The 8,852-nt window shown below is 34.6% G+C and overlaps 1 long non-coding RNA gene across 1 annotated transcript; it reads left to right on the top strand.

Moving 5' to 3' along the window:
• Positions 1 to 226: 226 nt before the first annotated feature.
• LOC128243479 (uncharacterized) lies at positions 227 to 1,403 on the top strand. Its single transcript, XR_008262840.1, has 3 exons — positions 227 to 241; positions 802 to 865; positions 1,288 to 1,403. It is a non-coding gene; the product is annotated as an uncharacterized LOC128243479 (long non-coding RNA).
• The last annotated feature ends 7,449 nt before the right edge of the window (positions 1,404 to 8,852 follow it).

The following is an 8,852-nucleotide window of genomic DNA, read 5'->3' as shown; positions in this document are numbered from 1 at the left end:
TGCAGAAAAATATACAGGGAGAGCTGCCTGGTGTCGTTGTTATCATCTATTGACAGTTTGGTTATTTCAAGAGCCAACTTTCGTCATGCATGACTATTTTTTATGAATGCATGTTAAGCAAGCGATCACTTCGTACGAAGCTGCATGCGAAGATTTCTGCGACCGTTTTATTAACGCTTTCGTACGTAATTACTCTTCAAAATGGGGAAGGATCGGACGAAACTGTAAACAAACCGTAGATGTGAGTATACTAAAAAAATCGCAAATAGTGATTTGATCTGCTTCGCTTTTCGAATAATCAAAATAGACATTTACTATTTACTTTGATAAATACAGTGGGTGGTAACGTTTTGTCGACTACGGTTGCTACGGCATGGTTTGACCCGTTTAAACAGCTGTTTCCTGTGTCACATTGCAATGTTTTCAGGTTATGACACATTTTGATACCAACTATATTCATTTCTTATCGCTTGTATTGTGTATAATAATTGTTATGGCGTTAACATGTTAAATAATCACATCCCAAAAGGTAAATGTACTATTACGTTCGTTAATTCGTTTGTTCTATTCGATTGAAAATCCCGGAAGTACAAATTTAAGAAAGAGTTTAGTTAGCGAATATTATTTGAACTGTTTCCTTAAGGTATGTAAGTTTACACACTCAAATATGTTTTAATATACAATTCTATATACTAACCAGTATACAAATGATATTTGTCATTACAAATAGGTAGACCTATTGTCAATTACAGCATCCTCTTTGTTTGTTATTGATATGATTTATTAAGTTTTTCATTGCAGGCAATCTTTTGAAAGAAAAGCTCAGTCATCTGAGATGCAGTGTTGCAGCACTGAAAAGCATTGGGTATGACTGTATATCTCAGCGTATGATTAAACCAACTATTGCAAAAACTATGCAAACAGTAATCGGGGAGTAGGATTATTATTATATTTTTAGAGTTATTAGACCCAGTCTTTCAAAAACAGATGCAATTGCCATTATAACATAGTATGAAATAAGAAAATACTTGCTACTGCTTCTTGCAAACTACCGATTTTTTACCAATATATGTAATCTCAATACAAACTATCACTGTCAAGGCAGGCATTTCATTTGAATTTGAGAAATGGCTTTTAAAAAACAAATTTGTACTGTAATGATTTTTTATCTCTTAAGATAAATATGTACTTTTACAAGAAATATTATCAAGAATTGTATTTGAAAAAAATCTTAGACCATTTTTTTTTATGGATAATAGTAAAGACTATGTATCTTCTATTTTACAGGTGCCCATCATAGTGTTTCTCTTTGCCTGCAATCAGGATACATCAAATGACCTTTGAACTGTGTTTTCCAATTTGGGATTCAAACACATGCCGTCTTGGGTAGGAGAAAGTCAGACAGACACTTGTGGCTATATCACTATACTTCTTCAATTCTTGCTTTATGAGTGATCATGATGTGAAATAAAACAAAATGCAGTCATCTTTTTGTTATATTAAATAAGTTATGAGCAAATAAAATATTTCAAACATTTTATTAATTCGTTATTTTGAAAAACAGTCTGAATAAACATACATGTATACCAATAGACAAACAAATAATTGGCAAAGAATGGGCACAAAAATATAAGAATATTGAAGTTGGAGATTTATTGTTAATATTGATTTTAATGTGACAGAAAATGCCCCAATTTGCCCAAAAGCATTGAATATCAATTGACAATGCTTGGATTTACAAAATCTGCCCAAAAGAGTATAGATTTGTGAGATGCTGTTTGGTATTTGTTCATAAAAGTCATGATATATAAATCAAAGTTTAAAAAAAATGTTGCAAACATAAAACAGTGGAAGATCTGATGTCATGTTAAAATGATATACTTGTATAAGCTATAAAAACTGTATATGAGCAGATTTGTATGGAAATATGAGCTTTAAGTATTACTTCATTCCAAAATGGTGACCTAGAAGGTTTAGTTCCTTGTATTGGTCAATGTTATATTGTTCACTTAACAGCTTGAGGTAAATGCAAGATATAAGACAGTCAAGTTCAGAAACTGCTCAACAGTTATAATAATAAACCCTTCCCCTCAATATGATGTACATTTGTGGGAAGTTATATCAAATCCTTCAAGAGGTTAAAGAGACATGGAGCAGACACAATTTGTTACAGACGGACAGACAGACAACTGCAGCTAAAATAATTAGTCTATTTCAGGAGGAGACATACTTAGCCAAATGGTTCTTGAGAAAAAGTCATTAAAAATAATTTATAAAAAGTACAATAAACAGGCAGTCATAAAAGTTAACATGAACACTAACTTAGGCTTAAATGAGCTGGATGAAAAATGTCTTAAACAAAATAATTGAGAAGTTGCCCAAAATGTTACAGCTACATGTAAGAAATGAGCCAAGTATCAACAAGAGATGTTTGTCAAACATTATGCCCCCACCTGAGCGCCATGTTGTCAGGATTATATGAACAATTGAATGAAATAAGCATGGACCGAAATGACAGCTGATTAGTCACTGACATTGGATGCCGTTGAGGCAGTTTTAAGATTATGACCATTCAAAGTGTGAGGATAGAGTGTGTTATGACCATGACCTTTGACTCTATGACCTCAAAATCCATATGAGTCATCAGCTGGTCTACAAAAATCTAAATGTCAAGTTTGAGGGACATGGGTTCAGGCATTGACATGTTATCACACAGACAAGCTTTTTTCAATCAATGTCACTGTGACCTTGACGTTTGACCCGATGATCCCTAAAATGAAAGGGACTCATCTACAGGCCAGACACAACTCCAAGTCAGGTTTGAAGGCCATGGGTACAGGCATTGTCAAGTTATCACTCGAAACATTTTCGCATTCAAGGTCACTGTGAACTTGACCTTTGACCCAATGACTCCTAAAATCAATAAGCGTCATCCCCTTGTCAGGACCAACTTCCATGTCAAGTTTGATGATCATAGGTTCAGGCATTGTTGAGAGATCCCTGAGAGAGGATTTGTTATCTTTTTTGCATGAAATGTTATTGTGACCTTGACCTTGGCTTGATGACCCTCAAAGTCAAGAGGGGTCATCTACTGGTCAGGCCCAACCTTTATGTCAAGTTTGATGACCATTCAGACTGAATGGCATGATTGGTCCTGGAATTGTCGAGTTTGCTTTCAAGATCACTTTGACCTAGGGGTCATCTACTGGTAAGGCCCAACCTCCGAGTCAAGTTTGAAGGCCATGGGGGCAGGCATTGTTGATTTATCACTTGGACAAGCTTTTACCATTCAAGGTCACTGTGACCTTGATCTTTGGCTCGATGATTCCCAAAACCAATAGGGGTCATCTACTGGTGAGGCCCAACTTCCATATCAAGTATGATGACGAAAGGTCTAGGCATTGTTGAGTTATCACTCAGACAAGCTTTAAAATTAATTTATCATTCAAGGTCACTGTGACCTTGACCTTTGACCCGATGAGCCCTAAAATCATCTACTGGTCAGGCCCAACCTTCATGTCAAGTTTGATGACCATACGTCCAGGACCGACCGACATGTGCAAAGCAATATACCCCTCTTCTTCGAAGGGGGCATAAAAAAAAATGTCTTATTATGCACAGCAGTGATTACATTGACAGAGACATTTTTCCTTTGAAGTATTTATAAATTGAGTCAGTAGCTGAGTCCTTGGATGACATAACACTGTAGTATGTTGGTTATAATATTTGTTTCCTTTTTAAATGATATGCCAGCATGTATAAAGATGGTCTCTTCTTCCTGTATAGAGTCAACATCAAAGTTCACAGTAAATAGATTCATGTGAGTTGCACGAAGACAGATTTTTCAAGTTTATACAATTTACAATGTTGAATTGATGTAAGTAGTTGCTCAGATCACGGCAAGGGTGAACTGAATCAGAATGAATCCATTGAAGGTGTTGAAGCAGTTTCTGTTTGAAGGCTGTTCAACTAAAGCACAATCCTTTGATATGAGATGGTGGCATAAACTGTTTTGTGAATTCTGTCCTTGAAAAGTCTTTGGTAGTCTCAAGTATCACCTTGAAAAACAATTAAGATGAATTTTGTAGAGATTGGAAAGTCTATTGCTCTTTCGGTAACTTTCATTCTAGGTTCTGAAGTATTTGTGACATGGCGCTGAGTCTCTGAAACGAAAAACAAAAAGTATTTAAGAGCAAAACAAACAATGATTTCATTTGTTTTCTTTGAGGCTGCACTCTTACAGATTAACAGTTTTAATAATATTTTATCTTTTGTCCAGGAATGAGCAAATTTTGTGTAAACATCTGAAAACCAGCGATACAAGAATGCTGACAAAAGATTTTATCACAGTTTTTCATATTTCTGTCGCAAATTAATGTTTTTGAAAAATGCATAAAACATCAATTTTTGAAAATAAATATGAAAACTTGCAATGTGATTTTTTCAGCAGTCTTATATCACTTGTTGCTATGCATTTTCACATGCAATGTTACATATATACAGTATCCAGTGATGTGGATCATTCCATATATATGCTGCACATCTTTAATATTATAATTATAGAATGTGCATCAAACTATATGCATGATAAGCTTAAAAGTTTGTATAAAATTGAGATTTAGTAAAAATGCTACAAACTGACTGTAAATACATACATAATGCACGATTTCCACTTGATTCGCTCTTGTGGTGTATTTACTTTTATCTTGCTTATAAAAACACGAGTAAACCGGAAATATGGAAATTTATTTACCCATCCAGAAACCTGCAATTCTGTGTAACAATCCGTCCCGCCTAGTTACCTCCATCTTGGATCCATGTCAGGATCTGAAATAAAAAAAAATGAATAATCTATTTATTTATAAACAGGCTGTTTTTTTCTGAAGCTTAAAATATGGTTGACATTTTTCTTTAAATGCAAGGTGGTTTCTGTTTTAATAAAGCCATTGCTTGAGCTCAAGTAGTCATCAGTCGTGGGGTTCAAGATCTGAACCTGTCCCACTTTTGCACCCAGGTTTACCGTACTACCGTTCATAAGTGTGTCCCAGTACTAACCCACAAATGTCAGATTGTTTGCAAATTAAGTTATCAGGAACAGTTTGTCGAGCTGGTTGAACAATTCAACTGCAAGCTTTAAGTTATTTTAATTTCTAAGGGCCTGTGAGCCAAGTTGATAGAGCACAAACTTGCAAACAGGGAGTCCCCAGTCCAAGTCCCATTACTAGCTGCAATGTTTTCAGAACGGCAATAAAATTGAAAAAAAAAATGTAGTTTTGGACAAACAAGTCTCCCGACTGTGACCAATAGAGCTTCTGCCTACCTTCTGGCTGCTCTGGATATTTAAAAAAAAATACTTTTTGACCCATCCCACCCCCCGCATTTCAGGAAATTAACGGTGGACTTTTGTTCTATCTATAATTGATTTAGTATGTTATATTTTGGTTACCTTGTTAAACTTGTTTTATTAAATGAATAAAAAACATTTTAAAACTGTTTATGTACTAAATTTTATTCGATATAATAAAATAAATATCATATGGCAGCATCGAGGGACATTCAGCTCTCGGGTTGACAATATCAATGCCACACATGCTGCCATATGATATTTATATAATGTCCAATGCCCAATGTCGTGCCAGCACGACTTTCACTTTTGAATGTCCAATGTCGTGCCAGCACAACATTCGATTTTGAATGTCCAATGTCCAATGTCGTGCCAGCACGACTTTCACTTTTGAATGTCCAATGTCCAATGTCGTATGTTTAGCTAACTTCACACAGCTAAGTTATGTTTATTTGCAAAACTATCCTTATTAAAACATGTGCAACCTTTTTTAGTGTCAAGGTAGTTAGAGAAAGGTAGTTCTTAAAATTGATGTTTTCACTCCTTAGTTTGCAGTGAAAATATCATATTGATATTTATCTGTTGTTATTTCACTGATTAAATTCCATATTTCATCAATAAACATGAAAAATATAATAAACAAACAAAATAGCAAGGTGACAATATGTCAGATTCCCCAAGTGATCTTATGTCAATAAAATGCTTGTCTAAATTACGTTGGAAACGTTACAACAGTTACTTAAACACATACGCTGCTTAATAATTAAGGAGCTGTAATATACATTATTTTGGATGCCTAGTCACATAGTAGGAAATATAGGCAATGAAATTGCTGATCAAATTTCAAAACAGGCATCAAAATATGGAACACCGCCTCCATTGGGTTAAGACATGCGCCATGCAGCGAAAGGCCGAAGGACCCAGCAGCTAGTTGAATAATGGGAACAAATTGCCTGGCAAAGTGTCTCATAGGACTGGCCTGTGAATGGATTGGGTGTCACTACAATAAACTAACTATTCACCTATAGTTTTATTAACATTAAATTAAAAACAGAACAGAACAGGCAGTTATTTCGACGTATACAAGTGTACATCATCGTAACCCATCAGGCGTGTATCCAAAACACAAAAAATATCGTACAAAAACACAAAGAGATAAAGTAAAAAGTATACACAATACTCAGGACTGAGTGTGCCTTTATTACAACTTACAAACAATGTGGCTTCAAGGAAACGTTTAATCACATTTTCTTTGGATGTTCGCACATAATAAAAATACACCGATAAAGTCTGAGTAACTTAAATATGCCAGTTGTTAACAGGTATCTTAACGCAGTCCCCCGAACACAATATTTCCGAGACAGTTAGTGGACTTGTGAAAAATAAATGTCTTAAACAAAATATAATACTGGCCAAACAAAAATGATATAATTGACAGATTATGTTTAGAAGAAGAAGAAGAAGAAGAAGAAGAAGAAGAAGAAGAAGAAGAAGAAGAAGAAGAAGAAGAAGAAGAAGAAGAAGAAGAAGGAAGAAGAAGAAGAAGAAGAAGTACAGGCAAATCTATATTTTTCTTTCAATGATATATTTTACACTAGTTGACCCAATGGGGAAAGCCCTCCAAGATGAGCGATGAATAGACGAGAGCCGTATGAGGCGATAAACTTAACAAAGAAAAGGTTATACGTTTGATAACGTACAAAGCACGTTTGATTTATGTATATCAAAATGTTTTTTATCATCGAACAAAAAAAACATAAAGACTATCCCAATGCATGGAAATGGATTACAACCACATTCTTACAGCGTTGACCAAACTACACCAGCCTATTAGTTCATTTTCTATGAATAAATCCGCGACGTGTCTCCAATATCATGTTCTAAAATTAAGTACAGCACGACTGATATCCGCTTTCCAGATACTTAAAATAAAACAAAAAACAAACAACACATAAAATATGCTTTAAGTCTTTGAACTTATTATAATTAGAGTGTTTTTTGCGACATCTTAAAACATGACAACACTACATGAGTACCATTTTAATAATAACTCCTCCCTTGTTAAAAAATGTTATAGAGACACAGCTATTTATTGCGCTGCAAATAAAATCGATCAGCTTTGGGTAAAAAATCATAAAGCCGAAAATAGTGCCAAAACAGTAAAATTGTAACTCTAAATAAAGGGTTTCACACAGGTCTTATTTAAAAAAAATACATTCCTTTATATAGAAGTGCAGTCAAAATATAGACGTTCACTTCTATTTACATCCACAGAAAGGTGATGCACCTATACAGATAGAGGTTTACCTCTTGAATATACGTGTAGCATTCGCACATGCGTTCACATGCTGTGCAACAAGCATTACCCAAGGTTGAGAAGGTGGATGAACTCGTGTGCATGCAATTTTCTATAAATATCGAGAAAAACCATTTGGCTAATACTTCATACTAAGTTAATACTGTTTATCTGTACATTGTAATGTGTTGATGGCCTTTTAGCCAAAAAACCTAATCATTTTCATGTCATATACTAAATACCAAATATCTAAGCTATGGATATTCTGGTTTTTGACGAGATGTTTTTTGTGGTTTAGCACTGTAATTCATAAAAAGCAAATGAGTATCAGTGATGGTGCTTGGCTCCAGGGAAGCGGTTTAAAGATTTTTTGAAGACCCCTTGAAGTAATTCATAGTAAACATTTACCCTCGCATGCTTCTGTTTTCTGATAGTAATACCAGTTTAGCTATATGGGTAATACTTAAGGACCTATAACTAATGCTACAGGTTTTTTGGATATGAATACGTAGAGACCCACAAGTATGTTTTTTGATAGCTACCTTAACCATACTGTTAAATTTGGATGCATAATGACCCCATGAAATGTTGGTTTCATTTTGCTTCTACATTCTATACATGACCAAGCAGATCTTGTCCTGAGTAGTTCTGCTCTATATATCAACCGCAGTTGTACATAAAAATATCCTATTTTGAAGTATTTCAAGAACAAAAAGTGTTGTTTTTATTATTTTGACTTTTTCAAATTCAACCCTTTCAAATGATAGCAAATACAAGACATCCAAATTCGGATACCTGAATACATTTTCTTCTCTTTAAGGTTTTGGAGAGAGGACAGGAGGGACGGCGTGCGGCAGAAAACAGGCGACCAAAAAAACCTTTGGCACTTGAAGTTCATTTCCTATAAAATTCGGGTTGAATGTAACCGTAGTTGTTGATGTGAATGCAAACAAATATCTCTTCATCTAAGGCCTTGTAAAATATTAAACGTGATTCGTCTCGAGACGGAGATATGAAAGCTCAAAAAACAAAAAAGCATGATATAAAGTGATATCATGTTTGTTTATTTTTTTTGTAATTTAGAATGCATATCTCTGTCCTCACGACATCTCTTTTCATTGCATACACACATTTGTATATAACTATGGTATGAAAATAACAGCCCGCACTTGGAATGCAATGTATGCTGTATGACTAAACGGCAGAGAAGAC

This window comes from Mya arenaria, chromosome 8 (assembly GCF_026914265.1).
Source record: "Mya arenaria isolate MELC-2E11 chromosome 8, ASM2691426v1".
In the NCBI taxonomy this organism is placed as follows: domain Eukaryota; kingdom Metazoa; phylum Mollusca; class Bivalvia; order Myida; family Myidae; genus Mya; species Mya arenaria.
Note: the sequence above shows the minus strand (reverse complement) of the source record. Positions and strands in the feature narration are given on the sequence as shown.